This window comes from Nyctibius grandis, chromosome 2, assembly GCF_013368605.1.
Source record: "Nyctibius grandis isolate bNycGra1 chromosome 2, bNycGra1.pri, whole genome shotgun sequence".
Classification (NCBI taxonomy): domain Eukaryota; kingdom Metazoa; phylum Chordata; class Aves; order Nyctibiiformes; family Nyctibiidae; genus Nyctibius; species Nyctibius grandis.
Window position 1 is genome coordinate 125,872,640 of NC_090659.1, and position 21,896 is coordinate 125,894,535.

Here is a 21,896-nt window from a genome sequence, read left to right on the forward strand (position 1 = left end):
TCATAGAATCATAGTTTTGTTAAGGTTGGAAAAGACCTAAAAGATCATCAAGTCCAACCATCGACCCAATGCCACCATGCCCGCTAAACCATGTCCTGATGCGCCACATCTAGACGTTTTTTGAGCACCTCCAGGGATGGGGACTCCACCACTGCCCTGGGCAGCCTGTTTCAATGTCTAATGACTCTTTCAGTGAAGGAATTCTTCCTAAGATCCAGCCTAAACCTCCTCTGGCGTAAATTGAGGCCGTTTCCTCTCATCCCATCAATGGTTACCTGGGAGAAGAGACCGACCACCACCTCACCACAACCTCCTATCAGGTAGTTGTAGAGAGCGAGGAGGTCTCCCCTCAGCCTCCTCTTCTGCAAACTAAACACCCCCAGGTCCCTCAGCCGCTCCTCATCACACTTGTGCTCCAGACCCTTCACCAGCCCCGTTGCACTTCTCTGGACTCGCTCCAGCACCTCAAGGTCTTTCTTGGAGTGAGGAGCCCAAAACTGACCCCAGGTTTTGAGGTGCGGCCTCACCAGTGCCGAGTCCAGGGGGATGATCCCTGCCCTAGTCCTGCTGGCCACACTAGTGCTGATACAAGCCAGGATGCTGGTGGCCTTCTTGGCCACCTGGGCACGCTGCTGGCTCACGTTCAGCCACCATTGACCAACACCCCCAGGTCCTTTTCCCCCAGGCACTTTCCAGCAACTCTTCCCCAGCCTCTAACGGTGCGTGGGGTTGTTGTGCCCCAAGTGCAGGACCCGATAGTATATCACGTGCCTTGTCTTACACAATCATGAGCAAACTTACTATCTGAAGCAGAAGTAGATGCTTTAAACTCTTTCCGAATAGGAAATATCACAGAGATGACAAATCATCATTCAAGTCTAACAGAGCAGGCAAGGAGCAATCGTTTTTATTATAAAACTCAGCCTGCCTCATGAAAAATAGTCTTCAGCTATCATTAATTTTCTCTTTTGCCATTATTTGACAGCAGAGGAGGAAGGAACCATGAGAAATTGTTTACATTATGAAAGAAAAGGCCTGAGCAAGAGGGAACAATGATGATAATGAGCGAGAGGATGATAGTCAGCAGGCAAGCGCTCGCAAAAATCCTTCAGGGACAAAGACTAATTCAGCGGTGAAGCAGCACAGGCACTTGCCAGCACTAACACAGGTGTGTACTTGGGCAGGCCACGTTTTTTTATTGGAATCGTAACATCCTCTGCTGAAAATGCTTCTTTTTCCATCCACCTCTGAGCAAACAAAAAATCCCACCCAAGCATCGTCCTGCTGCAGAGGACACGGCACGGCAGAGCTGCCGGGGACCCGCACGCATCACCTGTTTGGTCATATTATCTCCATAAAGAACCTGGAAACCCATGATACATTTTTCCATCTGTACTCAGCACTGGTGAGGCCGCACCTTAAATCCTGTGTCCAGTTGTGGGCCCCACACTTCAAGAAAGATGTTGAGGTGTTGGAGCGAGTGCAGAGAAGGGCGACCAAGCTGGTGAAGGGTCTGGAGGGTCTGACCTACGAGGAACGGCTGAGGGAGCTGGGGGTGTTTAGCCTGGAGAAGAGGAGGCTCAGAGGTGACCTTACTGCAGTCTACAACTACCTGAAGGGAGGTTGTAGAAGAGTGGGAGTCGGCCTCTTCTCCTAGGCAACTAGCGATAGGACAAGAGGACACAGCCTCAAGCTTGGCCAGGGGAGGTTCAGGTTGGACATTAGGAAGCATTTCTTCTCAGCAAGGGTCATTAGACATTGGAAGGGGCTGCCCAGGGAGGTGGTGGAGTCACCATCTCTGGAGGGGTTTAAGAAAAGACTGGACATGGCACTTAGTGCCATGGTCTAGTTGACATGGTGGTGTGAGGGCAATGGTTGGACTCGATGATCCCAGAGGGCTCTTCCAACCTGCTTGATTCTGTGATTCTATGTGGCACCAGGTACCCAAAATTTGACACTTAGTTAAATGTTCAGCGATACAATGATTTGTGCAGCTGATTTTTAAATTACAACTTGTCAAAAAACTTAAAAAAAAAAAAAAGAAAAACAATCCTGCTTTGTCATTTCACAAATAATACAGTTTTATTTCTAACGCCAGCCTTTGATTGGACCAGGCAGCGTGATAATCACAATTCTTTGCAACGTCTCTGTACTTTCATTTCCATTTCCATTCATAAATGCATTCAAGCAAGGACTCTGAACAAGAGGAAGATGATAAAAAAATCCCCAAACCCAACCTAGCATCGCCTCCTGACTTTCCTAAAATGCCAAAAATCAGAGGTCCCTTCCCACCTCCACTTATCGAAACGCAGTTATTTAAAACAGAAGCGAATTTTCCATAGGATTGGAAAAAAGCAACACCTCGACAGCGAAGTGTGGGCATGCGCTAGTCCACAGCCCTGCAGCTTTCGGCCATGGCGCCAAAGGTAGCCCATGGACACATTTTGAATGGTACACCATAGATTTAGGAGCCAAGCACAAGGGTATCTGGGGAGAGATGAGAGCTCTCACTGTGTCCTAACCCCAGCTGTGACCCATGATACCCTCTAATAAAGCCATCATTAACATCTACCTGCAGAGAAGGACTCCAGTTGCTATTGGGTTTTTACTGACATAATTAATGGTGAGAGGAAGGAAAAGCGGGTCAAGGGAGGGGATTCTCTGCTCTTGTGAGACCCCCCCTGCAGTGCTGCGTCCAGCTCTGGGGTCCCCAACACAAGAAGGACATGGAGCTGTTGGAGCAAGTCCAGAGGAGGCCATGAAGGTGCTCAGAGGGCTGGAGCACCTCTGCTATGGAGACAGGCTGAGAGAGTTGGGGCTGTTCAGCCTGGAGAAGAGAAGGCTCCGGGGAGACCTTCTAGCACCTTCCAGCACCTCAAGGGGCTACAGGAAAGCGGGAGAGGGGCTTGTTACAACGGCATGGAGTGACAGGAAGAGGGGGAATGGTTTTAAAGTGAAAGAGGGGAGATTGAGATGAGATCTTAGAAAGAAATTCTTGCCTGTGAGGGTGGTGAGACCCTGGCCCAGGTTGCCCAGAGAAGCTGTGGCTGCCCCCTCCCTGGCAGTGTTCAAGGCCAGGTTGGATGGAGCTTGAAGCAACCTGGTCTAGTGGAAGGTGTCCCTGCCTGTGGCAGAGGGGTTGGAACTAGATGGTCTTTAAGGTCCCTTCCAACCCAAACCATTCTATGGTTGCGATGCAGTTTACAAAACTTCTATTACATTCACGCGCGGCTGAAGTACCGCACAACGGGCACATCCAAGGCTCTTGAGAATCTGTCCTTTCTGAGGCTTACCAAGGGTGCCCACAGCTTACAACAAATCCTCTGGAGAGCGTTACTGCAAGTCTAACACTACCAAGTTATCACATCCACATGTGAGAAAGAACATTTCTCTATTAAAACATATGTAAAGTTCTGGCCAATTTCTTTACAACTTTATTGCTTGTAATTGTACAGGGCTCTTGCTTTTCAAGCCCAATCACTGTATTTCACACTAAACCCTAATTATACAATCTAGCACGAAAAAGCCAGAGATACAGACCCTTTAACAAGCTTAGGCAAAAATCAAAGGCCCACAAAGGGCTAAATCAAAAGCTGGCTCACGCCAACTCTATTCTTTGTGCATTCAACCACGACTAATTAACACTTTTAATGTCAGTTTACCCCTTTTGGCACCATAAATCAGAACATGCAGCTTTTATGAGTTACCAGAAGAATCTGTGAAAAGTGTAGCTTATTAACCAACCTCACAAATTCAAATGCACTTAATCAGAAACAGGTATATTTACAGAATCACAGAATCAAGCAGGTTGGAAGAGACCTCTGGGATCATCGAGTCCAACCGTTGTCCAGACACCACCATGGCAACTAGACCAGGGCACTAAGTGCCATGGCCAGGCTTTTCTTAAACACCTCCAGAGATGGTGACTCCACCACCTCCCTGGGCAGCCCCTTCCAATGGCTAATGACCCTTGCTGAGAAGAAATGCTTCCTAATGTCCAACCTGAACCTCCCCTGGCAAAGCTTGAGGCTGTGTCCTCTTGTCCTATTGCTGGTTGCCTGGGAGAAGAGGCCGACTCCCACTGCACTACAACCTCCCTTCAGGTAGTTGTAGACTGCACTAAGGTCACCTCTGAGCCTCCTCTTCTCCAGGCTAAACAACCCCAGTTCCCTCAGACATTCCTCGGAGGTCAGACCCTCCAGACCCTTCACCGGCTTGGTCGCCCTCCTCTGGACTCACTCCAACACCTCAACATCTTTCTTGAAGTGCGGGGCAGGATTGTACTCAACGAGCGGAATTATCTGCAGGCTGGACACAGAGAACATTCATTTATCAATACAAACAAGGCTGGCACACCAGGAAGAGGTGGTAAATTATACATCTGAAAGAAAGGCCGCTGCTTCCAGCACGGAAGGTGCTACAGAAAGGTGTAGGGAACAGACTGGATGCGTCCTAATAATCTCATCTCAGCCACAGACACTGCAAGAACTGAGCGCGTTATTGAGGTTCTTCAGCAGGGGTGGAAAATCGGTCCTCGAGGAGATCTCGTGCCATCGCCTGCTTGGCAAGGACCATGAGCAGCTTCTCCGTGGCGTGCTGCACTCGTTTCGATGCATCATTTGAAGAGTTCTCATTAGGGTTTGTTTCTTCCCCTTGTCAGGAAACACAGGTCTCCATTTCCATGTTGTTTCTGAAATCCATTTTGCTCTCCGTGCAGCGGCCAATTGGGACTTTCACTTTGCAAGTCTGCTGGACATCAGTCTGGCCTCTAAGAGAAGCAGCTATCACGGGGCTACAAAAAGATACCTACATGGTAAACCTCAGTCCAAAAAGAAGCCAAGGCCACAAAGCTTTCAAGAGCCATACGTATTTTTTTAAGAAGAGATGTAGATAAGACTCACATCCTACACTCAGAGAAAGAAAAGAGACACTAAATGCATCTTTCTGGCTGAGCAGACAGACAAAAAGCACTTTTGTGTGCTCTCCACATACCTCAGGGCAATATCTACAGCACACTTGAATATGCACATGAACTCGGAGATCAAAAGTAGAAAGTCAGTCCAGGGAATCTTGAAAAGTCTGGTGTCAGAGATTCTCTCTGCTGCTTATGTCCATAAATCTTATTAAAACTTTCTTTTGTTTTTAAATCAGTTTTTGACGGTTCATTTTTCTTCCTTGTTATGGGAAATGTCATAGAATCACAAATGGTTGCTGCTCCATAACTGTTGTGTAAAGATGAAGGAGATACAGCTCAAGAGAAAGAAGAGTACCTACATTCTCCACCATGGACCAAGAGTGTCCATGTTCTTGCCCCTGCCCTCATAACCAAACCGATACACCCCACAGACAACAGTAAACTTTTTCTCTTCTCAGCCCACCAGCTGAAGCAGAACACCAGCAACCTCAAGCGAAGAGTCTCAGCTGTTCTCTCACCAGCTACTACTGTAAGACTGAAATATCTCCAAATTAAAGAGCTCGGAAACAACAGGCAATATTCCCGAGTCCCAGTTTATGTTCCATCTACTTATACCCTACTGCAGCATAGCTACAGTCACACCAAGTCGTGTGGATGAGCAGTGTGCTCCTAACTCAGGCACATTCATAGACACAGCTGTGTCATGGAGCACATGAAAATAAACATGCTAAAAACCCACAACATGTCCAGACTAGATAGAAGGCTACATGTTAAAACATCTTTCATGTTCTAATATAACATATTTCCCTCCTCTAAACATGACCCAAAGGAAAGAAGGGAACATGAACCACTGTCCTTGGCATCACCATCATTAGACTCCACCAGGAACAGGGACAGGCATCTCCTTTCACTCTTAAATAATCATATGATGTCTCATGGGATCCTGGGACCTACACAGAATCACCAAATGGTTTGTGTTGGAAGGGACCTTTAAAGATCATCTAGTCCAATCCCCCTGCCATGGGCAGGGGCATCTTCCACTAGACCAGGGTGTTCACAGCCCCATCCAACCTGACCTTAAACATGTCCAATGATGGGGCATCCACAGCTTCTCTGGGCAACTTCTTCCAGTGTCCCACCACCCATCATCGTAAAACACTTCTTCCTCAGGTCCAGTCTAGACCTACCCTCCTTCAGCTTAAAACCATTGCCCCTTGTCCTGTCACTGCAGGTCTTGGTGAAAAGACTCTCTTAGAAGCCACCTTTATATATTGAAAGGCCACAGTAAGGTCTCCCCGGAGCCTTCTCTTCTCCAGGCTGAACAACCCCAACTCCCTCAGCCTTTCTCCATAGCAGAGGTGCTCCAGCCCTCTGACCATTTTGGTGGCCCTCCTCTGGACCCGGTCCAACAGATCCATGTCTTGTACTGGAGACCCCAGAGCTGGATGTAGTACATAACTTGGCCTGACAGAAATCACCTTCCATATCACATGTTCTCTGAAAGGAAATTTATTCTCCAAAACAGAACTGGCAATTCAAGAAAACTTAAGATCTGGGAACAAAGGATTTGCTCATGCAGTAGAAAAGAAAATCACTATGAGGTGGTCATGCCCCAAGAGCAAAGAAGTATCCATGACCTGCTGGCAAGTTGCTTCCCTTCATCTCTGGATTTGGTGCATTCCCAGCCCAATGAAGACCACCAAATGGACCCCACCAAACTGGCACAAAGGGTCAGGAGCCTAAAGATCAGATATTTTCCATATGAGTTCAGAAACCTTGAGGTGAAGGAAGCAAATATATAAAGTCCAGGCCCAGTTCACCACATGCCAAATTCCACTCACACACACTGTACAAAAACCAGCCTAATGTAAAAGCACATTTAAAAATATTTACATCAAACCAAACCATTACACAGATAAGAGAGGTATTTTTAGATACACATGGATTTTACACACGCACGGTGATTAACTGTTTAATTGCTGGAATTCCACTTAGGATTTGGGGGAGTGAGGTACTTCCCGAGCAGGAAACAACCTAACCTAAGTAAACTAAGTTAAGAAGTTTACACACATTCAAGAGTTTAACTCAATTTCTTCCACCTTTTGATTTCTGAACACTTTTTACCATCATGAGTCTAAAAGGGGAAGGTTCAATCCAAGACAAAGACACCTGAAAAGTAAATGTCTGAAGTGGCTGGTGGAGATCCCAAGCAGGGCAGTCACAGCTTGGAGAGCAACCCCGATCGGCTTGAAGAGGACAACCAGTAGCTAGTGAGCCAAATCTCCCCAGGCTCCATCAATTCCACTCGAGATCTCCAGGGACCAGGCTGGGAGCTCAGTCACCCAGCACACACAAAGCTTCAACTTAAATTTCTTAATCTGGAGCTGACTTGGACCAGGAGCCCATTGGACCAGAAGCTCTCTTTTTCATGTAAAGCCAACACTTAACAACACATTCTCATTTCAAAAAACATCTTCCAGATCCTCCATCAATGCCAGTCCCACCTCTCCAGTCTGAGCAACTCAGCCCCCACCTCTGTTTTCTCCCTATCTCACAACCCATCAAATGCACACCCTTGGCTTTGCGTCTCTCCCTTCTGCTGCCCCAGACCTCTGTTTCTCAGGCCCAGAAAAAGCAGCACAGCCCCAACTGTGTCTGCTGCTTCAACTGGGATATATGGGGGACAGTGCGCAGAAAAAGGGGACAGGAGCAGCATAAAGGCCCCTTTTTTTTTCTTTATCATTTTTTCTAGCACGATATTCATCAAAAAGGGGAAGAGGGAGATGGAAAGGGGTCCATCGTTTCTTCAAAATTGGTACAAGCAAGGACGAAGCAAAGCTTTTCTGAAATGCTTGGTGCTTCCTCTCCCATCCCATCTAAAACAGGTTGACGTGCTGAGGGTGGGATGGGGAAGAACAACAGCTTGGTATTGTCTGTACCCAAAGAGCAGGCATCTAATCAGGGCAGGTTTTTCCCAAAGTGGGGCTGAAGTGCTTCTGCATGCTAAATATTACACAGAATCCCAGAGTGGTTGGGGTTGGAAGGGACCTCTGGAGATCATCCAGCCCAACCCCCTGCCAAAGCAGGCTCACCCAGAGCATGTTGCACAGGGTCATGTCCAGATAGGGTTTGAACATCTCCAGAGAAGGAGACTCCCCACCTTCCCTGGGGAGCCTGTGCCAGGGCTCTGGCACCATCACAGCAAAGAAGCTTTTCGTCATATTCAGATGGAACTTCCCATGGTTCAGTTTGTGCCCGTTGCCCCTTGTCCTGTCACTGGGCACCACTGAGAAGAGTCTGGCCCCATCCCCTTGACACCCCCCCTAACGTATCTGTGAGCATTGATAAGATCCCCCTTCAGCCTGCTCTTCTCCAGCTGAACAGACACAGCTCCCTCAGCCTCTCCTCGTAGCAGAGATGCTCCAGCCCTCTGACCATCTCCGTACCCCTCCACTGGACTCTCTCCAGTAGTTCCTTGTCTTTCTTGAACTGGGGGGCCCAGAACTGCACACAATTTTGGGAGGATAAGGGTCACAGCATGCCTAAACATTCAATCCCAATGCAACACAGTGGATCCAAGAGCAGAGAGCACCCGTCAGCGCTGTTGTTGTCCGTCTGCATCTGGTTTTCAGCAAAGCTGACTTGAGTGGGAGCAGAACACTCAGTGGGTATCCTGGCAGCTGACATTTAAAGTTCACGTTACTGAGCAAGCAGCAAAATGTATAAAAGGGAAAAAAAAAGAAGTCAAGGCTGTTTTTTCCATACTCCTGCACAAGAGCAGCTGGATTGGGTCAGACTGACACCTCAGCTACCCCAGTGTCTTCTCTGCAGCAACAAGCAAGTGTGAATACCAAGGGGAAAATTTAAGCAGAGGGCAGGCGTCCAGTGACATCTGCCCAGCACGTTCCAGCCCGCAACCGTGCGCAGCACAGGGATTCCCTGAAGTGGGACGTCTGTATTTAATAGCTGGGTGTATATCGGGTTATACCACTATTGTACATATTTGATTTTCTCAGATGTAAAACCCGAGAGGGCTTGACCCTAACTCTCAGAATCACAGAATCAATGAGGTTGGAAGAGACCTCTGGGATCATCAAGTCCAACCATTGCCCTGACACCACCATGGCAACTAGACCAGGGCACTAAGTGCCATGTCCAGGCTTTTCTTAAACCCCTCCAGAGATGGTGACTCCACCACCTCCCTGGGCAGCCCCTTCCAATGGCTAATGAGACACAATTCTCACAATTCTTTATAGGAGCAGCACATACCTACTACTGTGTGTTCTACTCCAGTCTGCTGATTACCTTAGGTTTATCAACCTTATAAATCAACAGAATAAAATACACTCAACATTGTTGCTGGAGCTTCAGCTTACGCATTTCTTGACCCAGAAATTACTCGCTTTGTTCAAAATGTCATGTGCTCCGGTACCAAACTTACAGAATCAATCAATCAGGTTGGAAGAGCCCTCTGGGATCATCGAGTCCAACCATTGCCCTGACACCACCATGTCAACTAGACCATGGCACTAAGGGCCACGTCCAGTATTTTCTTAAACACCTCCAGAGACGGTGACTCCACCACCTCCCTGGGCAACTTCACTTAATATAAACAAGGCTCCAACCTATACCAAAAACTCAACACTTTTCACTCAACGCTTGCAATCTCCGTGGCATCAAAAGCTTTTCCATCTGTGGAGGGAGTAGGGGAAAAAGCATTTGGAGGAGCATCTAAACTCAAACACTACAATTGAAGGGCACACATAAAATGTGAAATGATACCTCTTGGATACGAGCGTCCTTCAGATGGAGATAATCCGGAGAGGAGTCTGCCTACGGCTGCAGGGCAGTGGGTCTTCACAGCATTCCACAGCTCTGCAACAGCAACCAACAGAGAGAAAGAGAGAGAGCAGTGAGGCTCCGCAGGCAAACCTGTCGGACAGAAAACACGGCTCTTTTCTAGTAAAGAGTGGTCTTTACCTCCACTGGAGCAAAATGAGGAATGGGTACCTGTAAGAAATGCTGTTAAAAAAAGAGCGATGCAGATGCAGGATAAGAGGAAGAGAGGGAAGACATATGGGAGCTGGCGACAAGACCGGCAGCTGCAAAAAAGACGGCGCAATGTGAATGGTCTGCGACTTGCATTTCTTACCTGCTGTCAGTAAATAAAGAGATATGTATATTTAAAATATTAGAATCACAGAATCGTTTGGGTTGGAAAGGACCTTTAAGATCATCAGGTCCATCCGTTAACCCAGCACTGCCAAGGCCACCACTAACCCATGGCCCTCAGCACCACATCTACACGGCTTTTGAATCCCTCCAGGGATGGGGACTCCACCACTGCCCTGGGCAGCCTGTGCCAGGGCTTGACAACCCTTTCCATGAAGACATTGTCCCTGATCTCCAATCTAAACCTCCCCTGGTGCAACTCGAGGCTGTTTCCTCTCGTCCTATCACTTGTTACCTGGGAGAAGAGACTGACCCCCCCCCTCGCTACACCCTCCTTTCAGGTAGTTGTAGAGAGCGAGAAGGTCTCCCCTCAGCCTCCTTTTCTCCAGACTAAACACCCCCAGCTCCCTCAGCCGCTCCTCATCACACTTGTGCTCCAGACCCTTCACCACCTTCCTTGCCCTTCTCTGGACTCGCTCCAGCACCTCAAGGTCTTTCTTGTCGTGAGGGGCCCAAAACTGAACACGGGATTCGAGGTGTGGCCTCACCAGTGCCAAGGACAGTGGGACGATCCCTGCCCTAGTCCTGCTGGCCACACTAGTGCTGATACAAGCCAGCATGCTGGTGGCCTTCTTGGCCACCTGGGCACACTGCTGCCTCATACCCAGCTGCCATCGACCAACACCCCCAGGTCCTTTTCCACCAGGCACTTTCCAGCCACTCTCCCCCAGCCTGTAGCGGTGCGGGGGGTTGTTGTGCCTCAAGGGCAGGACCCGACACTCGGCCTTGTTGACCCTCACACAGTGGCCTCGGCCCATTGGTCCAGCCTGTCCAGACCCCTCTGCAGAGCCTTCCTGCCCTCCAGCACATCAACACTCCCGCCCAACTTTAGTGCAGCTCTCTTACAAATAAACATCTCAATTTGCCTTCCCCTAAAAATACCAAGGATACATTTTTCCATCACCGTAGGTATAGGGAGAACGACAGCAGAAATCCAATATTTGCAACTTCAAATCAAGACACGAACTCCTTCCACAGCTACACGCTACAGCTCCATGGCTTTGGGTGGAATACTTACACGGCGCGTCTTGCACAAAGCCTACACCAACTACGCTTTGCTATGCTCTGCTGAAGAAACGCGTAGAAACTAGAAACAAACAGCATTAGGAGTGGAAGAAATCAGAACTAGGGTCTCCTCAGCTTTCAAAAGTGAGAAAATAAAGTTCAAGCTTTCATTTAAGAACTTGTTAAGCAGCTATTTGTCAGGATTTGGGACTAAACAAGCCAAAGTTTTACACGTTACTCCTACACCCTCCCTTCCCAGCTGACACAAAAGCTCAGAGAACTGAAAACAAAATACCTCAAAATAAAGTACAGCACACAAAAAAAGCTCTCAAGCAGCTCCGCATGCTTCATACATTATATAGAGGAACAGAAAACCTCCTGTTCACAAACCAGGACCAGTGCTCCGTGTAACAGCTGTTTATTTTAATCACAGAATCACAGAATCAATCAGGTTGGAAGAGACCTCTGGGATCATCAAGTCCAACCATTGCCCTCACACCACCATGGCAACTAGACCAGGGCACTAAGTGCCATGGCCAGGCTTTTCTTAAACCCCTCCAGAGATGGTGACTCAACCACCTCCCTGGGCAGCCCCTTCCAGTGGCTAATGACCCTTGCTGAGAAGAAATTCTTCCTAATGTCCAACCTGAACCATCCCTGGCGAAGCTTGAGGCTATGTCCTCTTGTCCTATCACTAGTTGCCTGGGAGAAGAGGCCCATTCCCACTTCACTACAACCTCCCTTCAGGTAGTTGTAGACTGCCATAAGGTCACCTCTGAGCCTCCTCTTCTCCAGGCTAAACACCGCCAGCTCCCTCAGCTGTTCCTCATAGGTCAGACCTTCCAGACCCTTCACCAGCTTGGTCGCCCTCCTCTGGACTCGCTCCAACACCTCAACATCTTTCTTGAAGTGCAGGATTGGTGATGCTCAAACACCCAGATAATCTCAACACTGTTGCTATCAAGAGCACGAGCACACCCAAGGAAACGGCTCGGTAATATTTCCACCTGTTGTATTCATTGTGTGGAAGTTAATCCCAGTTTTAGGCTTTTTGACTTGCCTTTGCAGTCCCCCAGTTCAAAGACATAACAACTCTAAAATATAGAAGAAAACATCTCTAGGAGAGAAACAAAGGCGTTAAGTGAATTCCAGCAGAAACGACAACTTGACAAATCTCATCACATCAAGCTCTGCAGTGGCAAATTAGTCTCTCTTTGAGCACATTCTGTACTCAGAGTAGCCTCAGTGCTTTGGGAGGTACCAAATATAACACAGCCCCGTTTTAACTTCCTTCCAGGAATACACACAGTCATTTATCAAGAAGACGTGGGCTGCAGTTTCAGTTCCAACAGTTTCAGTAACATTTTGTCAAATTAAACAAGTTACTCCTTTCGTGGCAAGAAAGATACAGAAAATAACCTGGGTCCAAGCAAATGGGGGAGAAAACCACCTCCGTCAAGTCTTCCTCCCCCCTTTAGCAATTTTATGAAAAGCGCATCTCGTCAGCAAAACCAGGCTCAGCATCAACCACGGGATCACACAATCACAGACTGGTTTGGGTTGGAAGGGACCTTAAAAATCATCTAGTTCCAACCCCGCTGCCACGGGCAGGGACACCTTCCACCAGATCAGGTTGCTCCAAGCCCCATCCAACCTGGCCTTGAACACTGCCAGGGAGGGGGCAGCCACAGCTTCTCTGGGCAACCTGGGCCAGGCTCTCACCACCCTCACAGCAAAGAATTTCTTCCTAATATCTCATCTCAATCTCCCCTCTTTCAGTTTAAAACCGTTCCCCCTCATCCTGTCACTCCATGCCCTTGTAAAAAGTCCCTCTCCAGCTTTCCTGTAGCCCCTTCAGGTACTGGAAGGTGCTAGAAGGTCTCCCCGCAGCCTTCTCTTCTCCAGGCTGAACAGCCCCAACTCTCTCAGCCTGTCTCCAGAGCAGAGGGGCTCCAGCCCTCTGAGCATCTCCGTGGCCTCCTCTGGACTCGCTCCAACAGCTCCATGTCCTTCTTCTGTTGGGGGCCCCAGAGCTGGACGCAGCACTGAAGGGGGTTCTCACGAGAGCAGAGCAGATCAACGGTCCTTCTTTCGACTGCTTTTACACCTCGAATCTTGATGCCTTCACCATTACTATTTCATTTAGCAGAGCCCGTTTGGTAGCTAAATTTGCTTCAAGTCCAAGTTTTTGACACATTTTGACATCTTTACACTTGTATGGCCAAGGAAGGCAATAAGCTCTGCTTAGCAAATACTAAAGGTTCTCCGTACGTGTCCAACACTGCTGCGTGTGCTGAATACATGAGGGTTTCCATGCACAACCTCAGTTTAGCAGGAGGACAGTACTGCACCAACCTTTCCTACCGGGGGATTATCAGAAAGTTCACCTTTTTGTTCATCTCTGGCTGCTAAAGAGACAAAGAGAAGTACTGTACCCACCTCCCATTAACCTTGTCAGTGGGATCTTTCTTTAGCTGCAAGAGCATCAAAACCTTCTTGCATTGTGCTGCCATGCAGACACTCAGCAGAATCATCTTTTTGTGGAGAGTTTTTTTGGTCCCTTTTCTGTTTTTTCTTGACCAGAAGTCACAACGATTAGATCCGTAATAACGGGATGCAGAGAGAAGACAGAAGCTGTGATGAGTTGCTCAGAGATAGAGGCTGTCCATCTGCCTACACACACACCGCTGTCCTCAGTCACCATTCAAAAACCAGTTGGAAATGGTCAGAATTTAAGAGAAATCACTCAAACGAGTACGAGCACAAAAGAAATCTATCTTCACATGGATCTTTCACTTAACTTGAGTGTATGAGAAGGTAAAAGACGTAAATGTAATTGAAGCTGTCTCAAATTCCTCACCATACTCTCTTCCTTCGTGCTGTACCCCCATCTCATACCCCTCTTCAGCTGGAGCCCTGGACCGCCACGTTCTCTAACCACAGTGGTGCCATACACACACAAAATAGAGATATAACTGCAGAAATGCAGTCAGTCCCACGGAATCACAGAATCAATCAGGTTGGAAGAGACCTCTGGGATCATCGAGTCCAACCATTGCCCTCACACCACCACGTCAACTAGACCAGGGCACTAAGTGCCATGTCCAGGCTTTTCTTAAACCCCTCCAGAGATGGTGACTCCACCACCTCCCTGGGCAGCCCCTTCCAATGCCTAATGACCCTTGCTGAGAAGAAATGCTTCCTAATGTCCAACCTGAACCTCCCCGGCAAAGCTTGAGGCTGTGTCCTCTTGTCCTAGAAGTCCTCCCTCCTCTCCCGCTTTCTTCTTGGTGTGAAAAAGTTTAAATCCCTTAACATTTCCTTAGAAAATTACTGCAGCTACTTAGTAATAAAACCTGTTGCCTAATATCTTCATCAACTACGTGTGATATTTCAAGCAGTGAAACAATATTTTTCGTTTGAATTCTATCCTCCCCTCCTATGACCAAAATTTAGTTTGCTGCTTTTGTTTTCGTACCTACACCATTATGAAGATCTTATTACAATTATTCTTCTATAATTCCCCTTTTTTATCCATTCCTTTTGTTCTTGCTATAAAACTGGGCTCCAGTGGTAGGAGCTGGGTACACGGATTATAAAATAGATTCAGAATTAAATAGAACACGGTGATTAAAAAACTTGTCTTGGTAGACTGCAGATTGTTATCATAAAATAGTGTTAGCATAGTTCATTTAAAAATACACTCCACAACTACTTATCAAATGAAGATAAAAACATTCACTAAGTGTCTGACATGCTGGAGAGTAAAAAACAGCATTGTCCACCGAGAAAATAACTTTACGCAGTTGGACAGCACTGCAAAACTTCCCTCATGAGCAAATTTTCCATCTCAAAAATCTTCCGTACCGCTTGAGTCCCTTGAATTGCATGGCCATCCATCAGGACTTTCACTGGGACTGCGATTTTTGAAGGAAAAGAAAAACATTAGGAACTAAAATCTAACTGGACAAGGTCTAATGATGCTTGACTGGAGCCAGGCACCTTCCTTTAAATCCTGTTCCACAACGTTTTGTGTTTAACCCTCTGAGTATCCAAACCCAGCAAAACGCAAAGGGATCTTCTGGGCTTCAATAAATAAAATTAAATTGACTGAGATTAGAGGATAAATGTCCCTTGGGGCAGCAGGGAGGGCTGACATTGAGCTCTCGCAGCCTCGTACATCGGGCTTGTCCTCGTATCGAACACATTTCTAATTCCAGTAGGAAAAATTCTTCCAAAGTAGATGTTGAAGTTATTTACCTCCCATTTTCATCGGTTTTTCAAAACTGGTTCTTCACGTATTGATTCTGGATTAGTTATTCTCACTTATGCAATTTATATATTATAAGACACTTAGAGGTTTCTACGTCACAGACTTAGACTTAGACTTTTGGCTACGTAGTCAAAAGAAAACAATTTAATTATCTAAGACTAGTGTTCATTGAAGGACCTTGGAGTCCTGGTGGACAAAAACAAGTTATCCATGGGACAGCAATGTGCCCTCGTGGCCAAGAAGGACAATGGGATCCTGGGGTGCATGAAGAAGAGTGTGTCCAGCAGATCGAGGGACATCCTCCTCCCCCTCTACTCTACCCTGGTGAAACCTCACCTGGAGTGTTGCGTTCAGTTCTGGGCTCCCCAGTTCAAGAGGGACAGAGATCTACTGGAGAGAGTCCAACACAGGGCTACGAGGATGATGAAGGGACTGGAACACCTGCGTTAGGAGGAAAGGTTGAGAGACCTGGGGCTTTTTAGTCTGGAGAAGAGAAGACTGAGAGGGGATGTGATTAATGTGTATAAATAGATGAGGGCTGGGTGTCAAGAGGAAAGGGGCAACCTCTTGTCACTTGTGCCCTGCGATAGGACAAGGGGCAATGGATGCAAGCTGGAGCACAGGAAGTTCAACCTCAACTTGAGGAAGAACTTCTTTACTGTGAGGGTTACAGAGCCCTGGCACAGGCTCCCCAGAGAGGTTGTGGAGTCTCCTTCTCTGGAGACTTTCAAGCCCCGTCTGGATGCGTTCCTGTGTAACCTGCCCTAGATTGGTCCTGCTCTGGAAGGGGGGTTGGACTTGATGGTCTCCAGAGGTCCTTTCCATCCCCAAACATTCTATGATTCTATGATTTACTGCACTAGTGACAATACTCAGCCTCTGGAAAGTTTCAGTATTAAAAAAACCATATGCAGCCACCATCTGAAAAATAAAAATAAACCTCTCAGCAACAGCAGCCTCAGTTTGACTTTTACCTCTATTTAACAAAAAATAAAATTAAGAAAAACACTCTAACACAAGCCTTCAGAGCATTACAAGAGGGGGATTAACGAGAACACGACAATCTATTTGGACATTAGGAAAAGCACTCACAGTATTTCATTCTGAAAGTTCTTTCAGACACCTTTACTCACACAGTGAATATAATTAACAGACTATAACTTAAAGGCAAAAATAAAGGGTGTGGTAGTGAGTTGGGAGCAAGGAGATACCAGAGAGAGGATACCAGAGACATTTGTCATAGAGCCTAATGTATTTAGTATCTAAATTAACGAAGAACAGGGCAAAATGTTAATGAATATATACAGATTATCCAGAATGGAGTCGAGTTCAGTTCTCCTCAGTGCTCATTAAAAAAAAAAAATCCAAAAACAAACCCTGAGGAAACCAGAGGTATTGGCAAAAAAAATACCAGATGAGATCCACCTGGAGGAACTGGAAGCCAAAACATCTGTGAAAATATCTAGCAGGAAATAAAGGCATGGAAAGAAATCATTTTGGAAGGCAGAAAACATGGCAGGAAACCGCAGGGACGTTACTGGCTGGAAGCGCCTTCCCGTCTTTCCTCCCCTCAAAAATTGCCAGTTGCCTTTCTACCAACACGACGGCTATGGAGCTGTACAGAGAACCAACTCAGCGATCTGATCTGGGTTAAAAATCACCTTTTTTTGGGCTCTTCACTGAATCTGGTTCACCATATGGCTCCTCAGATAGTTGTACCAGCGCAATTCGGGGAGCCCAGCAACGGGAACAGGCAGAGGAGGAGGAGTGAAACTCCCAAGAAAAATGCTTCACCCCGAAGGAAGAAAACATAACATGCAGCCAAGAGAACTGGCACTGAGTGAAAAGGACAACACAGGCAGAAGTTCACCTCTGGTCTCCCCAAATGGCGCAGCGCTCAGTAGAGAAAGGCTACCAGGACTGAATCACAGAATCACAGAATCAACCAGGTTGGAAGAGACCTCGGGGATCATCGAGTCCAACCGTTGCCCTGACACCACCCTGTCAACTAGACCATGGCACTAAGTGCCATGTCCAGGCTTTTCTTAAACACCTCCAGAGATGGTGACTCCACCACCTCCCTGGGCAGCCCCTTCCAATGGCTAATGACCCTTTCTGAAAAGAAATTCTTCCTAATGTCCCACCTGAACCTCCCCTGGCAAAGCTTGAGGCTGTGTCCTCTTGTCCTATCACTAGTTGCCCAGGAGAAGAGCTCCCTGAGCTTGCATCTCCTGAGCTTGCTCCTGCCAAGAGCTGGGCAAGCAAAGACCCATCCCTGGCACTTCTCGTGTTCCCCTGTGGAAGCAGGTTGGGGATCACCAGCAATGACTTTGGCCAGTCTAGAGGGGAGAGTGAGTTTTTGGAGGACAAGGTTGAAAAGGGACTGGAAGCAGCAAGCTCCGCAGCCAGCACAGGAGCACGCACACATGCTTCACTAGCAACGTCACGCACATCCATGAAAACTCAACGCCAAGATACGTGGAACAGGCTGCCCAGGGCAGTGGTGGAGTCCCCATCCCTGGAGGGATTTAAAAGCCGTGTAGATGTGGTGCTGAGGGACATGGGTTAGTGGTGGCCTTGGCAGTGCTGGGTTAACGGTTGGACTCAATGATCTTAAAGGTCCTTTCCAACCAAAACGATTCTGTGACTCTGATATACAACGACTGAACATCTCAAGGTGTGCAACGAGTCTCTAAAATTAAAAGGTACTTAAAACTTAGAGGTATTAAATATCACACAGAGCCACCTTTTTTTTTTTACATACAGGATGTCAGTCTGAACTAGAGATGTAAGAAAAGTGCGGAGGTCATTAAAACGGGACAAGTTGGGCATCATCCTTCCTCCGGGAACATCCTGTTGTCTCAGCTTCCAAGAAAGATAAGTGACTAACGTCAGTATTCATCTGCTGAGTACCACCCCTGGCCACACCTCCCTTTTACATCATTTCTTCTGCTATATTGTTAGAATTACTTTCCTCCTTGAAGGATGCCATCTTAAGGCTAGAAGGGCTGAGCGAGATTAGGAAAAGCAGCAAATCCCATCCGCATTTTCACTTACCAGTTACTGATTTAAAAAGTCTAATCCACAGGTAACAAGCGATAGGACAAGAGGAACCGGCCTCAAGTTGTGCCGGGGGGGGTTACAATAGAGATCAGGGAAAATGTCTTCCCCGAAAGGGTTGTCAAGCACTGGAACAGGCTGCCCAGGGCAGTGGTAGAGTCCCCATCCCTGGAGGGACTTAAGATCATCGAGTCCAACTGTTAACCCAGCACTGCAAAGGCCACCACTAACCCATGGCCCTCAGCACCACACCTATACGGCTTTTAAATCCCTCCAGGGATGGGGACCTTTTAAATCCGCCCAGGGAGGTGGTGGAGTCACCATCTCTGGAGGGGTTTAAGACAAGACTGGACATGGCACTTAATGCCATGGTCTAGTTGACATGGTGGTGTCAGGGCAATGGTTGGACTCGATGATCCCAGAGGGCTCTTCCAACCTGATTGATTCTGTGATTCTGTGAACAGTCTGGAGGGTCTGACCTACGAGGAACGGCTGAGGGAGCTGGGGGTGTTTAGCCTGGAGAAGAGGAGGCTCAGAGGTGACCTTAGTGCAGTCTACAACTACCCGAAGGGAGGTTGTAGTGGAGTGGGAGTCGGCCTCTTCTCCCAGGCAACCAGCAACAGGACAAGAGGACACAGCCTCAAGCTTGGCCAGGGGAGGGTCAGGTTGGACATTAGGAAGCATTTCTTCTCAGCAAGGGTCATTAGCCATTGGAAGGGGCTGCCTAGGGAGGTGGTGAAGTCACCATCTCTGGAGGGGTTTAAGAAAAGACTGGACATGGCACTTAGTGCCATGGTCTAGTTGCCATGGTGGTGTGAGGGCAATGGTTGGACTCGATGATCCCAGAGGGCTCTTCCAACCTCATTGATTCTGTGATTCTGTGATCTCAGAGCAGTATCGCTGCACTGAACTACACTTAATCAAGTAATTAACTGATCAGGTAGCAAGAAAAATAATTTTAAGGTGCGTAACTGCTTTTCCATGAAGGTGTTTCCAAAGTTCGCCACAATTTTTCAAGGTCTTTAATTATCTTTTCAATAACAAACTCACTTTTAAATAAGCTTAAAAGCAATCAAAAATGAGTTAAATCAACATTTCTCTCACTAAGGTCTATTAAGCAGTCCCAATCTCTCCTTCCTTTGGAAGTCATTAGCAATTCCTGTCACCATGGACTTAATTTTTCTTCATTTCCTTCACCACACAGAGAGACACAGATATTACAGTAGAAACGCCAGTGAAAAAACTAGTCAAAATTTAGAGCAATATCCACCAGTTCTTAAAGAGAACATACGAACACATACAAGTATTTCACCTTCTTGAATCACAGAATCACAGAATCACAGAATGTTAGCGATTGGAAGGGACCTTGAAAGATCATCTAGTCCAATCCCCCTGCCGGAGCAGGATTACCTAGATCATGTCACACAGGAACGCGTCCAGGCGGGTTTTGAATGTCTCCAGAGAAGAAGACTCCACAACCTCTTTGGGCAGCCTGTTCCAGTGTTCAGTCACCCTCACTGTAAAGAAGTTTTTCCTCATATTTATGTGGAACCTCCTGTGTTCCAGCTTGCACCCATTGCCCCTTGTCCTGTCAAGGGATGTCACTGAGAAGAGCCTGGCTCCATCCTCATGACACTTGCCCTTTACATATTTATAAACATTAATGAGGTCACCCCTCAGTCTCCTCTAAGCTAAAGAGACCCAGCTCCCTCAGCCTCTCCTCATAAGGGAGATGTTCCACCCCCTTAATCATCTTCGTGGCTCTGCGCTGGACTCTCTCTAGCAGTTCCCTGTCCTTCTTGAACTGAGGGGCCCAGAACTGGACACAATATTCCAGATGCGGCCTCACCAGGGCAGAGTAGAGGGGGAGGAGAACCTCTCTCGATCTGCTGACCACACCCTTTCTAATACACCCCAGGATGCCATTGGCCTTCTTGGCCACAAGGGCACACTGCTGGCTCATGGTCATCCTGCTGTCCACTAGGACCCCCAGGTCCCTTTCCCCTCCGCTGCTCTCCAACAGGTCTGCCCCCAACTTGTACTGGTACATGGGGTTGTTCTTGCCCAGATGCAGGACTCTACACTTGCCCTTGTTATATTTCATTAAATTTCTCCCCGCCCAACTCTCCAGCCTGTCCAGGTCTCTCTGAATGGCTGCGCAGCCTTCCGGTGTGTCAGCCACTCCTCCCAGTTTGGTGTCATCAGCGAACTTGCTGACAGTGCACTCTAATCCCTCATCCAAGTCATTAATGAATATATTGAATAGTACTGGTCCCAGTACCGACCCTTGCGGGACTCCGCTAGACACAGGCCTCCAACTGGACTCTGTCCCATTGACCACCACTCTCTGGCTTCTTTCCTTCAGCCAGTTCACAATCCACCTCACTACCCGATCATCCAGACCACACTTCCCCAGTTTAGCCGCGAGGATGCTGTGGGAGACCATGAAATGGGTAAAAAAAATTATTGATAATATTAGAGAAAAATAAGAAACTTTCTTCCAGCCCCGTAACAGCTTTTGCAAAGAACTTTAATCATCTACTCTTCCAGTACAGCGAATCAGAGCAAAGACCGTGCCTAACAGCACTCTAATCCTTACCCCACACATTTCATTGCTCACAATCAGGTCAGGTCACTGAGCAGGCCAGAAATTATCCGTTATTAATTATTTAGTAACTACAGAGTGCTGAGTTTCACCATTTTCGGTAAGGCCATTTCCTAAGTCTCTACTGTGTCATGGTACTCTTGAACTTCTACGTCAACTCTAATAAATACATGTACTCCTTCCAAATTACTCTCAGCAGTTGCTCTCGGCAGCTCTGCCATGCCATCATCTCCACTCCAGTCATCCTCCCCTGTCCTACCCCAAACCCTCTGTCTACCCTACACCTTCCACCTCCTCCTCTCTTTTTTGCCATGCTGACTCCTACTTTGAAAACTACTTTTCCTTGCACAAAAAACACAGACTTTCCTCCAAACAATTCCTAAAAATGTATCTTTTACCCATTCTCCTTTACACAACAGCCAAAGTTTCAACTCTCACATTTTCTTCTCATTATATTATCTTCTTCCATTTAAAATGCAACTTCCCCAGGGAAGGGCCATGTCAGATTCTGTGCCAAGTGTGTATCGAAATTAAGCGACACGTGATGGATTTTTTCCCTCTCCATTGACTACAGTGACAAACACTCCAAAGCAATAACATGCAATGGCCAGCACCAAAGACTATCATCTCCTGCTCAAATGTCCTTGATGTGCCCTCTCTTGGAGAATCACAGAATCCCACACTGGTTGGGGTTGGAAGGGACCTCTGGAGATCATCCAGCCCAACCCCCTGCCAAAGCAGGGTCACCCAGAGCACGTTGCACAGGGTTGTGTCCAGGCGGGTTTTGAATATCTCCAGAGAAGGAG

General features: G+C 47.4%; 1 protein-coding gene across 1 annotated transcript in view; it reads right to left on the reverse strand.

The window, feature by feature from the left end:
* FAM168A (family with sequence similarity 168 member A) overlaps positions 1-21,896 on the reverse strand; it is a 264,445-nt gene that overhangs the window by 174,202 nt on the left and 68,347 nt on the right. Inside the window, exon 2 of the mRNA XM_068419203.1 lies at positions 9,698-9,790. The gene's annotated coding sequence lies outside the window, so the exon portion shown is untranslated. The remainder of the gene's footprint in view (positions 1-9,697; positions 9,791-21,896) is intronic.